Here is an 18,491-nt window from a genome sequence, read left to right on the forward strand (position 1 = left end):
TTGAGCGGAGAGTTCATCTCGCTTCGACCGTAGCGGAACGCGAGCGCGGAAACCGAGGGCGCGAGGTGTTCGTCGCGGATCGTTCGAGGAACTCGAGCGTTCCGCGAGGAGCGCGATGTTCCCTGGAACGCGTCGCGCATGATTCTACGGTTTCTCTTTACCGAGACATCGGGAACGATTGTTCGCCGCGCGAGTAACAAGCGCGACACTCGCCACCGGAGAAGCGTAGCGCAACGCGGATTCCCCGCGTCTCGCAAAACGCTTCTTTCTTCTCGAAGCGCGTAACGACGAACGAACAAACGAGCAGCGAGAGGAATAGAGGAACGAGTTCCCTCCGTAGAGCGAGCAAGTACAACTCGTCCGGTGGAAACGGGAAGAATTGAAAGTCTCCGATTTTTTCTTCGCCGGTTCGCGGAAAAATCGGAGAATTCGAGCCGCGAAAGACGAGACAAAGGGACGACGTCGAGCGTAAACGCGAAAGTGAGCAATTTCGAAGGCATTTTCGAGCGGCGGCGAGCAAACGACGCCGCCGACGACGAGGTCGACGTTCCAGACAGCGTCGAGATCGAGCGAACGGCGGATCATCGTTCGGCCGGACCTCGATGATGAGGACAGAACGAGGATATTTCCGTCGTTCCGTTGGGACGCGAGGCGTCACTCGTCGCCAGATTTCCCGTGGCGGCCGTACTTCATCCAAAATTACCGGTGAAGCACGTCCGGCTGATTCATCGCGGGCTCTGTCCGCCGTTCTGTCGACGAGGCTAACACGGTAACATTCGGAATTAGATGGGAACAGGGCAAATATCTCGATGGGAAGCGGCCGAACGTACGAACCGAGGCGTCGAGGCCCTTCGGGGCTCTGCGACCGGTCAACCGATCGAATTCAATGTTCGATTTACCGGCAGAAGCGTTCGCGTCTTTTCGACCATTCGTTTCGTTCTTTAACGAACGACCGAGTTCGTTCGCGCAACGATGCACGCGCGGCGAATCCATCGCGTCGAGATCGAATCGAATCGCAGAAACGAAAAGCGTTAAACCCTTCGGGAGGGAATTATTTTTCTCGAACGATTCGCTCGAGCTTCGTCGTCGATAAGTTTTAAGAATCGTACTCTTTCGTCCCGGAGAAAGAGAATCCAACGATACTTTCTGCTCAGGGAATTGAACGAAGCACACGCGACACCGGACATACGACGTCCTATCGATTTTCCGTGTCGCCGTGTTCCATCGCTGGGAAATTTAATTACGCGTCCACTGCGATACCGAGTCCTCTCGCAATCTTACATCCCGTTCCGCGTACAAATAATTCGCGCTTTAACCGGTTTGGGTGGTACGGTCGCGTACACGATCGAAACGATCGTAATGTTGGAACGAATGCAACAATGACCTTAAGGGTACCAGATGTTAATGTCAGTTTTAAGGACTGTCTCCATATTGGCGCGGAAGTGTCGTCTGCCACGCGGTCAACGGTTTGGCCGTTTTTCTTATGGTTTTTCCTTCCAGTCGAGTTCCAAGTCCAGAGTCACGAAGACCACGCGACACTGTCGTCGTTCACATCGAGACTGTATACTTCTTTCTTCGGACTTTGTATTCTTATACGTACAAAAACTCTACTACCGGATACGCGAGATCTCTGCATATTCTAATAAACTAGATATTATAATCTGAACTTTAGAATAGTTAAAATTGGGAAGAAAGATTCGCGAGGAAATATCCCGGTGTCCGTTTCCCTCGCGTAATTTAAGCGCAGCTACGTACCGGATCGTATCGCGGGAATATACGCCGAATTGTTCCGATCGGTTTCGATCCTCGTTCCACGGTGACCGTGTAATTTTTGTACCGTGGCTCGTAACCGTCCGACGACGTTTTTTCCATTCTCGACGGGCCCTTATCGAGGTCGTTAACCGTTACCCGAGTTCGTTGCGCGAAATAATGGCTCGAGAGCTTCCCGTGGCTCGCAACTTTCTCGTTTCGTTCCGTTCGAGGAATCTCGTTTCACTTTCGCCGGTCGAACGCTTCATCCCGCCAATGAAAAGCGTTACGCGGCTCGAGGATCGAACCGGGCGCGGCAAAAAAACCGAATTTCCCGAGTTTCGACCGTGATTTCCGCGATCTCCTTCAACGGCCACCGGAATCCGAGCGTATCCGGGACGCGCTCGAAACGAGGGGAAAAAACAAAAATGTCGAGTACGAGCGCGGAGCCTCGATACCGTCCCGGTCGAACGGTAATCCGCGAACGTTTACGGAGAGGGTTGGTATCGAAGGGAAGGGAGGGCAGGAGGGAACGAAGGGCGGTGAACGCGAAGATCGCGCGAACGGAAATCTACGCGCGACAACTCGGGGAGATAAAATTCTTCCAAGTGTTCGCGAAATCGCGGTCCGCTCGATTTTATCGAGTCGTTCCCGCGAGAGGAGAGGTTCGCGGGAGAAGGGTAGACGAAACGAGCCGAAAGAGAAGCGAGAATTTTCCGGTCGCGTTTTTTTCTTTTTTTCTTTTTTTCATCTCGTCGAATGCGCGCGGAAACGGGCGAATCCGGACAGGCACTCTTGAAAACGGTGGGAAAAAAAATCGTTCTTTCGAGAGACACTCGGAGCGAGTGAGCGCGGCACGAGGGGGGCAGGGGTCCGCGAAAATTGTAAAGGATGGAAAAACGGCCGGATAGAAGGGGGCGTGATTGTAAAAAACGCGCGCGAACTTCTGCTACGATGAAAATGAATGCTCCCGCCGCCCGAGCGCGCTTCGTCTCTATTCGTCGCGGATCTTCTTCTTCTTTTTTGTTTTCTTCTCCTTCTTCGTGCCGTCGCGTTTTCTTCTCTCATCGGTTAAGGCCTCCGCGCGAAAATATTAATCTCGACGCGATCCCGAGCCCTGTCCACTCGATCCGACCCTCGGCGTTTTCTTCGGCTCTAACGATCCCTCCGCCCCATCCCCCGAAACGTCCAACTTCTACTCGAAGAAGCCTCGGGTCGAGCGAGCGAGAAACGTTCGACTGGAAAATTCAGCGTCCGGTGCTCCGATTCGTTTCTCGTTGCTTGCCGCTCGAATTAAGCACGGAAGGGCCATCGAAGTCTTCCGCGTCTACGGAAATCGCTTTCGTCCGCCCTTCGAGAAACCATAGACGCGAAGAGTCGACGAAAGTGTGGTCGCGACGAGCTCCGAATTCATTCGTCGCAAACGACGATACTGCGCAAAGAGGAAAATTACACGTTACAGTTGTAACGTTTCTTCTTCCTTCGAGTCAACGGAATCGGGCGATGCGAAGCAGCGTCGGGAGGAAATTAATAAGAAAGCGGTACGCGTCGTGAAATCAACGACGTTGAAACATCGGTCGTCGTTGTTGCTCCGCGAAAGTGTCGTCCCCCCTGAAGAAAGGAAATTAACTCCCCGGTCGAAAAGATCGAGTCGGTCCGTCCGACTTCCCGTGGAAATCATAATTCTATTTCGAATCGGTCGTAACTCGACGTAATCCAATCACGAACGGTACCGGAGGGAAGATCTTGTCGCCCGGTGCGCCAAGTGACTCGCTCGCGTCGCTCGCTGACGCTGGCGCGCGCGCGCGCGCGAACGCGCAAAAGGGTAGCCGAGTTTGCGAGAGAAACGAAGAGGCGCGCGCGGAGATTTCTTCCGGGACGCCTTTTGTCCCTTTTCTCCTGGGGGAGCGACAAAGAGATCACAGAGGAGGAAAAGTTGGCGAAAGAGGAAGAAGGGAATGGAAGCTTTTCGCGAGGGCGCGGAGTCAAGGTGGAGGAAAGACGCGCTCGAAGACGATCGCATCGATTCGGCCTCCCTTTTTCTCCGCGACGCGGGGAGCTTTTGCATTAGACGGAACGGAAACGGGGACGGGGACGGGGACTGGGACGAAGAAGCGAGTTCGTGGGGTCTTCGAGATGTCTTTGACGCCGGTGTAAGTAGGTTGATAGAAGTAGGCGCGAGTCGAGGCTCTTTCGGGCCGGTCGATGGTACGGAGAATCCTTCACGGTTAGACGATCTCCGGTCAACCGGGGTCTCTTGTGTTTCCAGACGTCGCGGACTCCTACGGAGAAAATGGAACAATTTTATCTCGAACAATATTTGCCTAGCCGAAGATGGAACGTTGCCTCGCGTTTCCTCGAGAAACGGCGCGCCCGTGGATCAACGGGAAAGCGAACTCTCTTTAATCTTTTTACCGTGCGGAGGAAACACCGATCCATCCGAAAGTCGGCGAACAACGTTCAACGTTCTCATCGCCCGGATGCGTCTTAATTTGCGTTACTACGTGTATCTTAATTTACACTTCCGTGACCGTGGAAACCCGCGTCCGATGATTCATAGCGGCGCGCTCGAAATTTTTTCGAAAGCGGTGCAACCGTGTATCGCGAAGAAACGGCTCGAGGAAAAAACGAGGGATACCCGCTCGGAGGGGAGGGGTTTGCCAGGCGGTAGCTCGATCGAGAAGAAAGGAAAGGATCCGATCCTTTCCTCGCGAAGCATCGCGGCGTGGAATAACGAATGGTTCGAGGCGAAAGTCCGACGCGAGGGTGCGGTCCCTGCCGGAAGAAAGAACGGGTCGAAAGCTGCAGGGCCGAGAAACCTCGACCGTGAATTCATCCAACGAAGACGAATAGAATTTCCGACGGTTGCCGCGTCTTCGATTTTTAACAATTTCTAAATCCGTGCTTACGAATTTTCGCGCGGTTCGACGGTTACGAATTCTCTTCGGTAGGAGTTCGACGAGAAGCTCCGGTTTCTTCCAAGAATTCCTTTCTTTCTCGGCACGATGAAATATTCGACGATATCTCAATGGCGGGGTTCTCGGTCCGCTCGGAGGTACGCGCAAACTCGCGGCAACCGTAACGACCAACTTTTTACGATCGAGGCGGAAGAAAAAAAAAGAAAAAAAAAGAAAAACAAAAACTCGAGAAGCGTCGAGGGGATAGTTTTTCCATCCCCTCGCGGGATTTCCCCGTCCCGGCCGCTCCGTTTCCCGGTTAGACGTTGATCGGCCGAAGGCAAGATCCTTGGAAGAATCTCGGTGGCCCCGTTGGAAGGTTCGCCGCGTGTCGCCGCAGCTGTCATAAATACGGAAGAACAAGTTTGCCCAACTGCGCCGCCGACCGAGCGAGGATTTCTTCCGAAGAAAGTTCCGAACTAACCGCTCGTAATGTCGAAAACCTCCCGGAGCTCGATCGAACGGGGAAGATTAAAGTACTCGGGGCCATCTACATGCCTCTCCCCGTCGAACCCTGCTCGATAAAATCAAACGTCCCTCGGTCGTTCCTGTCTTTTCCCTCGGATCGGTGCAGAACTGCTAATAAATTCCGCTTTTAATTCCGTAACGGGACGTTACCTTTTCTAATAATGCCGCGCGCGAAAGGATTCACCAGAAATTGAATCGAGGATTCCAGTTCGGCTTCGACGTTCAACGTTTCCAGTGAAAATAATGCTCGACTTTGCGTCCAACGACTCTTTTTCTCTCTCTCTCTCTCGCTCTCTTTTTTTCTTTCAATTTTCAAGCGTTGCCTTTGAAAGCAAATACCGGTCTATTTAAATATTCAGCGCGGGCGGAAAACTTTTGGCGAAATATGACGGAAAAATGACGAGTCGCGCGGCGACCCGAATAAACCGTTCGGAGAATGCTCGAGGAAACGAGGTCGTTGACAGTGACCGCGTCGATCGTGGTCGTAACCGGGTCCTGGAGGGTCGCGAGTCGGCAACGACCCGTTCGTCGCTGCAAAGACGTCGGTGATCGTTTTGGTGGAAAAGTCGCGCGTATCCGGTGTACTCCCGGACTAATGACGCGACTACGGACATTTGTACGCGTCACGTGCAGCTTCCGCGGCCGAACTATCGGGCCCGCGCATTAATAATGCGCCCGTGGCTTCCGCTCGACGGACATAAATGGGCCGACGATCGTCCCAGCCAACCCACGACGAGCGATTCGCCTGCATATTTCATTTTGCCTCGAACTGGAATCGAGAGGTCCATAAGCCGAGCGTCGGGCGATTCGTCAGGCTCGAGGGTTCCCGCCAAGATCGACTGCTTTCCACCGAACTGGAATTTTTCCCCGGGACAGCGGGCGCTTTTCTTCCCACGGAATCTCCTCGCGCTCCCATTGTCGTAGATATTCTTTCGAGTTTTACGCCCGGTACCGATTGTTCTCCTTCGCTCTTGTTCTTCCTCGCCCCGTTAATTAGCCGCTCCTCTCAGGAGCAAGTTTCTCGCCGAAAACGAATATCCCCTTCTCGCCGCGTTTTCCAAAAGACGGTAGCCTCCAACTCCGGTACAAACGGTACCAATGGGCCGGCTACTCGAACCGTGCGCAAACATCCCCGCAGGGTTTGCGCGTTTTCCTCGAGAAATATTCTCGAAAATTCCGTAATCGACGAGAGACAGAAAAGCGGGACGGCTGTCCCGGGATGGGCACTTTCCGAGAGGAACGAACAAGGTTCAACGGCTCGGTCCGAGCAGCGGCGATTCTTTATCGTTGGAAGTTGGAACGCAACGTTCCGACGAGTATCGAGTCGCGAAGGATCGAACAAAGCCGCTAAATTTGATTTATTTATCGGCTCGATCGGTCGAAACGTACTCGCAACGACCACGGATCGAGCACAGCCCGGTGGTAAACTCGACCGAACGAATCGACGAGCCACCGCATCCCCCGATCTTCGCCCACGAGGAATCCCACTCCGCGGCGAACAATACGTCTCGCGTCTTGGCGCGGAAGACAATCGAACGGCGGGGAAATGATTCATACGGCTTAATAACGAGAACAACCGTTAACGGTCGACAGCCGTTGCGGAAGACGCATCGCGCGACGCATTGTCGCGGACGTCGCTCGAACTTCGAACTCGTAAATAAATCTGTGCGAGCGACGCAGGAGAACGGGCCGTATCTCGCGAGTCGTCGATACCGCGCGAAACCGTGCGCCCTCGTAAACATTTAACGATCCTCGCGGTGAAGAGACAGCCAACCAGCCAGCCAGCCAGCCGCGCGCCGTAGAATACGATTCGGTTCCCTAGGAGGTAACCGGGGGATCGCCGGAGGAAGCCGACATCGTGGGATTTCGGAGATTCGGAGGAACGGGCTTCGCGCGATCCGTAGACAATGCCAAGGACGCGAACAAAAGGACGAATACCGGATCCTGGCCGTAGGAACTCACGAACGGAGCCGGTGGATGCGTCTGGAGGCTGCCGAGAGGATCGCGCAGCGTGCAGATGCACCGTTACAACCCGGTATCGCGCACCGCGACCGAAATCCATTGTCTACGGCCGCGATTCGACGCGCCAGAGAGATAACCGCGCGGTTCCGTTCATACGCGCGATATCGCTCGACGCTCGACGGTGTCGACACTGGGGGACTAATTCGTTGTAACGTAATTATCGCGTATCTACGATCGCGCGGTGAACCGTCCACGGCCACGAACCTCGGCGAAATTACCTGGAAATCCCGCGGTATCGGTTCCCCGTTAATTGATAGAAACGAATCGGGCAAAGTTCCAACGACGCCTTTCAAACGAACGCGCGACCACGATCCTCAACGATCCTCCTTGCCCGGTTTTGCGCCCAGACATTGTATCCGATACCGATCTACCGGGATTTCTCTGTATTTGGAAGTGTCTCTCGGCGGGAATTGTTCCGTTCGCGTTACAGAAACACCGCCGCGCGTCGAGTTACGGGCATTCTTCGTTTACAAGTTTCTCGAAGGCCCCTCGTGTCGACCCACCCTTCGTTCACGACGTTCCTTAGCGCTGATTACTTCCGTAAATCTTGCCGGTACTTTTTTAAACCAGCATAGTTAATTAGTTCTCGCTCGGTGCAATTAAAGTATTCTCCGTGCCCGTGTACTTTGCGAGATTAATTCCAGGGAAGTTTGCCGAGTAAATATGCACGATTAATCCCCCCGCGTCCCGTTCGTCCTTGAACGAGTACAATGTTTGATCGCGTTTCGTAATTTTTACGTCCGCCCCGTTCGCTCTCAAAGCAAACCCGACCCCGTTAATCCTCGCGTGTTGTAATTAACGTCACGCGGTGACCTTTCCCCGGGATGTTTTATGAATTTTAATTTCTGCTAAATGCGCCCCGTAAGCGTACATTTTTAATTCTCGTTTCATCGTAAGGTTAAGGGTCGCGCGAGCCCTACCGTTGTTCCGACCAGTCGTCGACGAGTCGAAACGGACTCGATCTTCTCGATCGAGATAATTCTTTGGTTTACCGACCGGTGATCGACGAACGATCTCGATGCAAGGGCGACTCGCGCGAAAACTTCTTTTCCCAGTTTTCCGCCACGATGGGTCCTCAACCGCGAATCGCGCGGGTCAACGACTTTCGCGTTCGTCTCGCGTCACCTCGTCTCTTCGTTCGCGAGTCAATGAATCGCATTTCTACGTATCGCCGGTGTCCGCTGGAGGGTTCTCCGCGCGTCCTCTTCTCCTTGGAAACGCTTCCGTGTTCTCCTCGCGCACGGGAGTCGGAGAACTGGAAAAGTCCCACGAGGGCTCGTTCGGACAGCGCTGCGACCTGTGCGCGCAAAAATCGAAGCGGAGGATCTCGAGGCCCCGGTTCGATTCGGTTAAGTCCGCGTGGATACTAGGTAAAATACGACCGGCGAGATCCCGCCACGGAACCGAGAGAATATTCAACGGTGGATAAGAGTGGTATCTCCAAGGAGATACGAATCGATGTTCGAACCAGACTCTGGATTACGGAAACTTCTCGGACCGGTTCTGTTCCCACGTACAACAAGCAACTCGTGGATAAAGCGGCCGCGATCGTAACTGGGACACGAATAATCCAAGGAGCGAGTAAAATAGGAGGAGTGAATTAGTTCGACCTCGGGTAGACGGAGGGAGTTATTACGATTAGGGACGAGCAACGAAGTGGGTCGCTCGGATCGGACGTTTCGATGTTCCGCGTTCGCGTTCGTCTTCTTAGCTACGGAGTATCATCCCGTGTGGTAGCGGTGACTCCTCGACGGTGGCCTCGATACCGGCCGTATCAATTAGGCGCGGCCACGGGAGCGGAAAATTGACGCTCCGCGCGGATTAATCGTCGCCGGGAAGGGCGTAAAAGGAAACGGCTCGCTGTAAATCGAAGGGAACCGGGTCAGCGATCTCGTAGCGAGATTCCTCTCCTCTGCCGCTGTCTCGTCGCCTCCGTACGAGTCGATGGCTCGTCGACGGTGGTCGGTGTTTAAACCGGGCGGAATTGTCGCTGCTCGTAAATTCGCGGCTGTCGGGATTTTACGAGCCGACAACCCCGTGAAAATACCGCCGATCGAACGTCGACCGGCCGCTCGTTCGCTCGCTCGCTGGTGCTCGCTCTCGCTCGATAAAAATTCATGCACCGCGAAAAAGGGGTGGCGAGCAAGGTGGCCGAGTAACAAGGACCACCCGCTGCTCGAGCCACGCGTGGATTCGCCGGCCGCGGTCGCTCGAATTATGCTCGTTCGTTCGCGATAAAACGTAAGGGCATAGGTAAACGCGAGAGGGGCGTGAGCGAAATTGCACGCAACCGAGCACGCCGAGACCGCTTTTAACGTCGCGATCGACCGAGTATTTTACATTTCGTTCGAGCAAACGCCAACTCCACGGTTACCTACCAAACGACCGGTTCCACGGCTAGGCCTCCCGTATCGCGCTACTCGACGATTTTAACGCCCAACGACGATAGTTCCGCTTCCGAACGTTTTGCGGAACAATATTGTGGAATAACGCGATGCCGCGCGTTACGTGCATCGTTAACCGCGTAGGAAATCTTGCCAACTCGGGAACGTAGAATTAAACTTGGCGCCGGTTAGAAATCCAGCCGGAACGGAACACGAGCAGCTGCGCGGTACGCCTTTGTATCTCGTAACTTCCCGAGTGGGAATAATCCTCCGATAAGGTTCGCTCCGCTCTTCGTAATCCGCGAGAGTATCTCGCGCGTTGCGGTATCCTCGCGATCGTTCGCGTTTCCAAAGCGATTCGAAAGTATTCGTCGAATTCCGCGCGGTGGTAGCTTCGGTTCGAGACGATCGGTAAATTTCGTCTAGGAACGAGGTCGCGAAATCGGAGCGGACCTTCGACGAGAGGAGCAGACGGAACGAGCAAAGGGAGAGGAACCGTGGTATCCGGCTTAGCCGGTTGTTGTTTATCGGGCGTAGGATCGCACGGAGGCTTCCTAAGCCCTACCGGACTCTTGTCCCGTGTCCTTACGAGGTCCTCGAAAGCGGCGGCCCTCCAGGGACCCTCCGTAACAGTGGTTCTCGTTGTAGCGAGTTTTATGTCTTCTTTCGCCAACTGTCACTGAAATGGTTCGTTACCCGCTGCGTTTGATCCCTCCTCCCCTGTGCTTCGACTTTATTTTTCCCTTGCTCTCGCCGACGAGACCCGTAGGAATATTCGTTGCGCGGATCGCGGGAGCCTTGAGAGCCGACCCGACCCGACCCGACCCGACCCGACCCGACGGCCCGGAAATATACCGGAACGAGACGCAAATGATTCGCGGGATTCCATTCTGGGTAGAAAATGCGTCGTTGTAATTCTCAAAGAAAATGAAGTGCCTCCCGTAACGGAGACCGGAGCTCGAGCCACGGTAGAGGATCGTCTTACTTTCGGTGGATACCGTGGACCGAGCTCGCTTCACCGAGGTCGTGGATTCGCGGACAAAGAGCACCGGGAGGAATCAATTTCGCGGTAAACCGAAACAGGTCCGGGTTCCAGTTTCGAGGTGGAAGAGGAATCGTGTTCTCGCGACGAAAGAGGATCGCTCGAGCACGGTGGGTCTACCTTGCGAAAAATATTTTCGAGTTCTCTCAGCTTTCGAGAAACACCGATTCCGTAAGCTCGAAACGTATTCGGTTAACGCGTGCTAAATTCGAGCTGGACGAAAGAAAGTACCGCCAACGAGGAATCGTGATTCTTTTCGAGAAACGAGTTAACGCGATACTGGGAACGGAATAAAGCGACGCTCCTTCGTTCGTACTCGTTCGTCGACACTCGTCGTCGGCGAGTCCTTTCGACGTTCGCCCTTTCGCGATATCGGACCGCGATGCTGCAATAAAATCGCATCAATTACGGTAATCGTAGGTTTCGCGTACCGAGGCCTCGGTCTCCGCGTACCGCTTGCCCCTTATCGCGCCACGTGTCCTACGTTTCGGCTCGCGCGATAACGTCGCCCGACATTTATAGTCGCGATGTACCGGGATATATTCGCGACGTGGAAGTAGAGGGAGGAGGGCGAGACGGGTAGGGCACCGTGAGCCGAAAAGATAAGCGGGAAACGATCGAGCGCGGCGGGAACGAACAAACGTTTGGAAAACAACGGGTAACGAGATCGAGGGCGCGCGAAACGCGCGAACCGAACCGAGAACGAAAGAGAAAAAGGAAAAGGAAATGGAAAACGAACTGCGCGTGGCGTAAAACTATCGGGAGGATGAAAAAGTGGAGGATAAAAAGCCGCAAAGTGCGGAGCGCGAGAAAAAAAAGAAATAAGGGAACGAGAGGATTCGGAAGAGGAAGCAGCGAGAGAGCGAGCGGGGACACGCTCGTAACGAAGTCATTTGCGTGTCCTTCGGGGTGAATCGGAAAAGGGTGGAGCGAGATGCGTGCTCGTGGAGGGCTCGTGGGACGAACCGCAGCGAGAGCGAGACGGAGGAGGGAAAAAAAGGGAGGAGGATGGGTTCCCGGTGGTGGAACGACGACTAATTTCACCGGCTGCTTCTCGACAAACAACCGAGGAGAGCACCGCGTTGCCCTCGCAGCCGAGAGAACACACTCTCGAGAATGAGCTCGAGAAACGACACCGTGGAATCCCGAATGGATCAGGAAGTCTGGAGGATTCCGCTCGAGACACTTGCAAACACCCCCATAACTTGGCTGGCTCGCGAGCGAGTATCCCGACTTGGCTCGATTCGAATCCGCCACGCGCGCCCGGATACTCTCGAAACACCTGCCCCGGATGATAGACTCGGGATAACGGAAACAACTTTGCCTCGGATGTTCCGTAACTGAGCCGAGCCCGATCCAGCGATAGGCTCGACCCGCGCTTTTCCACCGAGCACGTATCGTTTCCAGACAGCTTCGTTCCCGCGAAGAATTACTCCAAAAAGTAACCCTACGGTTCGTCGCACGGTTCTCGAGCACGCGATTCGCAAAAACGTACTCTCGAGCTAGTTTTGAACGCGATCTCGTGGTTAAAATAAACAAGTTCCCATCGGCGAGATTTTACATATCGCCCTTGGATCGAGCGTAATTGGACCGTTCGTATTCTCGGTGCCTCCTCTCGCCGGAGTATATTTTTCCACGGGATTCTTGAAAATCGGCCAGTTACGGATAACCGTCGGGACATCCCGTGCTCGAACCCGCGCACGTTCCTACCGCTAGAATCTTCGCTCGTGCCTACCTGTTCCGCGCAGCAACGACCGTTCCCCGACAGCTTTTCGTTATTTTCTATTTCCGAGCCCGTTGTCGTACGCGGAATCCCCTGAATTATGCAGCCGCGTATTTTAGTCGTTCCTGAAAAATACACCGACCGGAAGCAAACCGTGAACCTTTCGTTTCCGTAGCTTCGACATCGTTGCCGACTTCCCTACGGTTTTCCACGGTTTATTTTTTCACGAGACTGCGCGAACCGTTGTTCGGATCTGCGCACAGTTTCCCGTTAACGTTCCAACCGGTGACTTTTCTCGAGCTTTTTCGAGCGGAGTGCGCATCGAGCGTTTCGAAAAAGAGCTCGACTATCCGAAGGAAATTCGGGCAGGCGGCGTCCAAGATGACTCGCTACCGAAGGAACCGTTGAATTTATCCGGCACGAGAACGCGCTTCTGGTTGGAAGAACATCGGAGAGAGCGTATCTCGTTGGTTCGGACCGGTTGGAGGTTTCGTAGCGTCGAGACGAAGCCAGTCGGACGATCGAGAGAGTCTTCTTCTCTCTCTCTCGAGGCGGACGTCGGGTCGGACTCGGGCGGTAATTCGAGGTCGGGGCTCGAGCCGGAAAACATCGTTGACGATGCAAAAAGAGCGACGAGGTGACGGGGAAGTTGGTCGACGGGTCGACGGCATTAAGTTCCCGGGTCTTTCGGTGGATTCTTGGTCGAGGAACTACTCCCTAGGAGTTTCCGAGCCCGGCCTACCGGACGAGTAACGGTCGAACCGAGTCGTTCGAGTCGCTCGACTCGTCGCGTGGAATATTCGGCTCGTCTCTCTTTTTCCAGGGGTTTTTGTCGAGCAAACGCGATCCCGAGCCCGGGACACCGAGCTCGCGGACGAAACATTAAACGAAACGAAATCATTTGAAAGTCAAACGCGACCCGATCCTCGACCGCGCGATGCCCGGGAATAAAAGTTCCTGGGCGAAACAAAGCGAGTCACTGTCGCGAGAACGGGGTCCTCTGGTTTCTCCTGGCTACCGGTGCTTTTCCCAGGAACGTTAAAAGATGAACCTTTCAAGGATACGAACCTTCCGAAGATTGCCCGCGACCGGGACGGTATCGCGTATCGCGCGAGAACAACGATATCGACGAGATTCGGAAAAGAATCCACGGTAGAAATTTCGAGCGATCGTTGCACCGTTTCTCGCGCTAACGTAACGACGGAAATGTCACCGCGCGCAATACGGAATCCCTTTCGACGTACCCGGTCGCGTCCATCGACCGGCGCGAATTATTCGGAAACGAATCCGACGGAAACGTCGGAGGATGACGATTCAACCGGGACGCGCTCGACGCGGGATTCTCGAGTGTACTTCCCCGGGAAAGAATTCCAATCACGGGCACCGGTGTTCCTTTCCCCGAGAACGCTAAAAGATGCATCGAACGCGGAAAAAACTCGGCCACGACTCCGCGCCGAAAGAAAAACGAAGAATTTCGAAATCTACGAAAGAATCTCGGGTAAAGAATTTACTCGATCGATGATAGCTTTCCTTGGAGAGCGACCAGACGAGAACCACCCCTCCCCTCTCGGGATCTGCGCGCAAATGGAACACTCGGTGCAATTTGCGATGCACTCGTTGCGTTAAATCGAGTTCCCTCACGGATACGGGTTTTAACCGTTTGCGGACCAAATTTACATCGCCAATTACGACCGTTGTACAAATAATCGTTTTAACGCAACACTCGTTACATTTACACGGAACGGAGAGCCATCCTTCAACGTTTATGGATAAATAAATGCGCAACTAAATAATCGAGAAGAGAATCGAACGCGTAGGATTTCCGGGCGCGGGCGTCCGGGAGCGTGGCGCTGGTTCGATTAACATTTACACGCGCGAACCTTCGACGCTGAATATTTCAGAGGGGGTCGGTCGGTCGGTCGCGAGCTAGCTAGGAGCTCGTAAAATAATTCGCCTCGGTGGGAAAGCTTCCAAGAATGTTTCACGGGTTTCGGCTCGCAAGCGGAGAGCCCGCGTTACGCGCCGGACGGAATTGTTTCCGTCTCCGCGAAAGTCATCGAGGACTTCCTCCGGACGAATGGATGCTAATCGAATCACCGAGCGAACGAGGTGTCCGACGCCCGACTCTGAAAAACTTCCGAAGCGTTCTTAACTGGGTTTAGGAGCTTCGTCTCGCGCAGGAAATTGTCGAGGTTACTCGAACCACCGGAGCTTGTTATTTCCGGGGAAACGTCGCTCGGCACGGTGGATCGTTATCGTCGCTCGGGACGCTACCGTTACACCCGATCGGTCGAAACGTTCACGGTTCCGATCTCGGTTTTCCAGAACGCCTGTCGCCGACCGAATCAACGCGACAGCTTGTCCCGTTCATTTGCCCGCCATTTCTACCCGACCGTGTTCCATCGTCGCGCGATTATTTCATCCCTAACGTCCGTCGGTTCAGCGACTCGCGGAGACGCCAATTATATTTTTTCACCCGTTACCGACAACTCGCCCCGCGTTCACCGTTCCCGTGGAAATTGCCCGAGAAATCGTAATTGACGGCCCTTCGATGGAAAATTATGCTAAGCAGTTCCCCGTTCAATGGCAAACACTCGCGGGTCGTCGAAACGGTTCCCACTGTTTCGGTAAATAACGAAAGCGGCGATAATTACGCCGCGTAATTTAATTTCCCCCCGTCGTCTATTAATTCCCGTTGCATCGACGACGATTCGCAATCAGGGCTCGCGGTTACGCGGAGAAACCGAAAACGAGCGGAAAACCCGGCATCGCGCGCGAGGTTCGTTGCCCGGGAATTTTCAAAGATCGTCGATTCTAATTTCGTTTCGCAGCAGCGGCGAGGGAATTTCCTTCCGTGCGAGTAGAAAAATGTCGATAATTTTCAACACCGCGAAAGAATCTCGAGGAGAAAGTTCCGCCGATCCGTAATATTTTCCCTCCGAGAGAAACGCGACCCCTAGCCAGCGTTGCCGGTTTCTCGCGCCGTACCGGTACCTCGAAACGAACGTAAAATATTCCCGCGAACAAATGGAACTTCCCGCCGTGTAATTCGTAATGCACTCGTTGCGTCGATCGACCACCGACAAGTATTCCGAAGCCAATCTCGCGGAAACGCAAGGGGCCGACAATTTAATCGGGGCCACTCGACGCGGAATTCTCGAGCGGGCTTCCACGGGCTAAGAATTCCGTCGACGTTCGTCGCCTTCTTGTAAACGTTTTCCGTGTCAGAGGAGCCGCGGCAAGGCCCATTAGCAACCTCGACGTTTCATTCCGCGTGTCTCCCTTTTCCAGTCCGCCCTCGCTACGGCTTTTCGTCCTTCCTTTCAGCTCGCGTCTTCTCGATGGGTTACGAGTCCTCGGATACGATATTAAATTCGCTCCTGTCTGCGAACGAGTCGAATCGCCGATTTAAATGTCAACGTCAACGACAGGAGTGTTTTTCCCGACCGGTTAAGAAAACGTCCAAGTCCTCCACCGACCTCTTCTCCGTCGCGCAACGATGCATTTATCGTCGAACCACCGTCAAGGTACCTCCGGAAGCCACTTTGGTACTTCTTTGCGTCAACGGAGTCTCCTCGCACGGAAGCATCCTCCACCGTGGTTGAAAATTACCGCACAAAGGGATACGGGGAACGATTCTGCGACAAACAAGCACGATAAACGAGTTACGGGAAACTGTTCGTTGCGAAGGAAACTTTTTTTTTTTTTTCGAAACGATCACCGAAATGCAAGCAACGCGGTAACTTTCGAGTTCCCGCGGGCGATACGTTTCGCGATCGATCTTTTCCTCGATTCGGTCGCGACGTTGGTAACGATCGTGGTCTCCGTTCAGCCGAAAAGCAAACCTGTACCGGAAAGAATCGTAAGAAACGAATGGAACGGGGCCACGAAATAGGCGTGGAACGTAGTTGCGTAAATATCGGTGCGCGGGAAAGCCGGAGCTCCCCGTATACGCGTTAGCTACCAACCGACCTTTCGCGTAATATGGAATAATATAATAGGATTAAAGTTTGCACATTGTAGCAGCCACGAGAGAAAGCAAAGTACGAAACTCGATGCGCAGACCTAGCCTGCAACGACAGGGCTGCGAACTTACGGATTAGTCGCTGCCCCGAAGAAAGGACGAGGTAGCTCGAATTGATGTTCTCTTTTCGCGCGGATTCGGGCCTGTTGCGCGAACGACGGGATCCAGTGGCCTTAGGAGGGTTCGACCGACGAAATTAAACGTAAAACCTCGTACGACGGTGGATCGCGAACGGCGTCGTAAAAGAGAGTCCGCGGAACGACCGGTTTCGCGTTACTCTACCAGCGTAGGGTCGTTCGCTCGCAACGACCACGACCACGACCACGACCACGCGTGGAAGAAAACAAGGCTCTGGATTAAATTCCGGATCAATCGAAATAATTGCCAAGGAGAAAAGTTGCACGACGCCCCGTCGACTATCGCGCGCGGCCGCGCGTTCAAAGAGATTGCATTACCAGACCGCGCCCAGACGCACGATATATTTTCTTCTCGCGTGACGAATACCTTCGTGTATTCCGTATCCCTTCCATCGACCCTTCCCAGTCTCGTTGCTCCTTCTATTTTTTTTTTCCGCCCCCAACCCCCCGCCGTGTCTTTTCCGTTTAACGTTTCCAACAGTCTCCGCTTCGACACAGCCGGTCCCATTACGACCCGTATAGATTGGTAAATATCGTGCTATTGACGATCAACGACGAGGAAGACGAGAAACGCCGGGAGAGGGTCGCGGGAGAAGGGAACCAGGTCGGCTACGGAATATCCAAGCAGCATCGACCTATCGTCTCGCGATTTCAAAGCTTCGGGGATGAGCGTACAGAGACGATCGTACCCGTTCCCGCATCGTTTCCAGTCACGAAACGCGATAAAGCTATTGTTTCTGGGTTTTCGCTCCGGGTGAACCGGTACGAGAGACAGAGGAACGTAATATTTCACGGGACAGCTGTTCCTGGTGGCACATTAACGTCTTCGACGATACTCGGTGCTTCCGCTCGAGTTCTTTCTTCGCTAGGTTCCTCGCTCGTCGCGCGTTTGCTCCGTACTCGCGACGTTCGACGCGTACGTTTATTTTGTTACTTTCCTAAGAGGAAGGAACCTATCGGGGAAAATTTCCAAACAATTTTTTTTACCGAGATATACGTTCCAAGACCCTTCGATCGTGTCTCGAGCGTCAAACGAGAGACATTTTCCGTCCGGTGGAATTTCGAGGAAACAACGTAGGCGGATCTGCTTCGCCTCCCGTGGTTTTTTTCCTTGTTTCTTCGGTACGCGATCTTTGTTCGACGAAACGGTTAAAAAAGTTTCGAAACGAATCTTAAAAGGACATCGAAAAGGTCGAGCGAACCCTTTCTTCGTCGTCTTCGATGAGGAAAAAATTAAACCGAGTCTCGCTGGCCGGGTACTCGAACCGCGCGCTTATTCCTCGGAACTTTATTCGCCGTAGTAAAAGAAAATGCAAGTCCGAATTCACGAGAACACGGCGTATTCCGGAGGAAGCGAAGCGACCGGGACCCGGAAAATTGTCGTTTTACGACCTCTGCCGCTCGATCCACAGGGTGTATCGAGAAATCGCGGTACGATTGAAAACAAAGCGATCCTTTCTCGCAAAAAAACGAACGAGATCGAACATTTTTCGCGGCATGGTTCCGCGCTAGCGTCGACGAGGAGATTCCCATCTGTCTCGAGCGTTTCCAATTTCCCGCGAACGTCTTAGATTTATGCTCGGGGCCAGTATCGGGCATCGGGAGAGGGGAACGCGGTGCTCCGGAAACCGTAGTAAGTCAATTACGGGCCGCCGTGGTGGGGGTAAAGGTGAAGGGGTGGGGGCAGAGGAGAGCGATAATTATAACCTGACAGTTACAATCATCGTTACCGCGAAATTGCCAGACTAATGCAGTCGGTCAACGCGGGTCTCGTGGTGTAGCGCCTTCGGTCGTGCCGTCGCTAATTAGCAGCGAGATGGCTGCCTCTAACGAGTGACCCAAGGCACGGGCAGCTAATGCGCCAACCTGCAAATGAAACCGTTCATTTCTGCCGGTTCTTAGTCCCTTTGTTGCTTCGCACTTTGTGGCCACGAGGATGAAATTTCCACGGTACGCGTTACCACCGCAATACGGAACGACTCTTC

At 53.8% G+C, this 18,491-nt stretch overlaps 1 long non-coding RNA gene across 2 annotated transcripts in view; it reads right to left on the reverse strand.

The window, feature by feature from the left end:
- Positions 1-3,977: 3,977 nt before the first annotated feature.
- Positions 3,978-18,491, reverse strand: part of LOC143151626 (uncharacterized) — a 130,713-nt gene continuing 116,199 nt past the window's right edge. The window contains exon 3 of one of the 2 annotated variants that reach the window (XR_012993400.1): positions 3,978-4,031. This is a non-coding gene — a long non-coding RNA (uncharacterized LOC143151626). Of the gene's footprint in view, positions 4,032-15,962; positions 15,984-18,491 lie in introns of those variants that run through there. The other variant, XR_012993401.1, reaches the window with a different exon arrangement.

Source organism: Ptiloglossa arizonensis, chromosome 9, assembly GCF_051014685.1.
Source record: "Ptiloglossa arizonensis isolate GNS036 chromosome 9, iyPtiAriz1_principal, whole genome shotgun sequence".
Classification (NCBI taxonomy): Eukaryota; Metazoa; Arthropoda; class Insecta; order Hymenoptera; family Colletidae; genus Ptiloglossa; species Ptiloglossa arizonensis.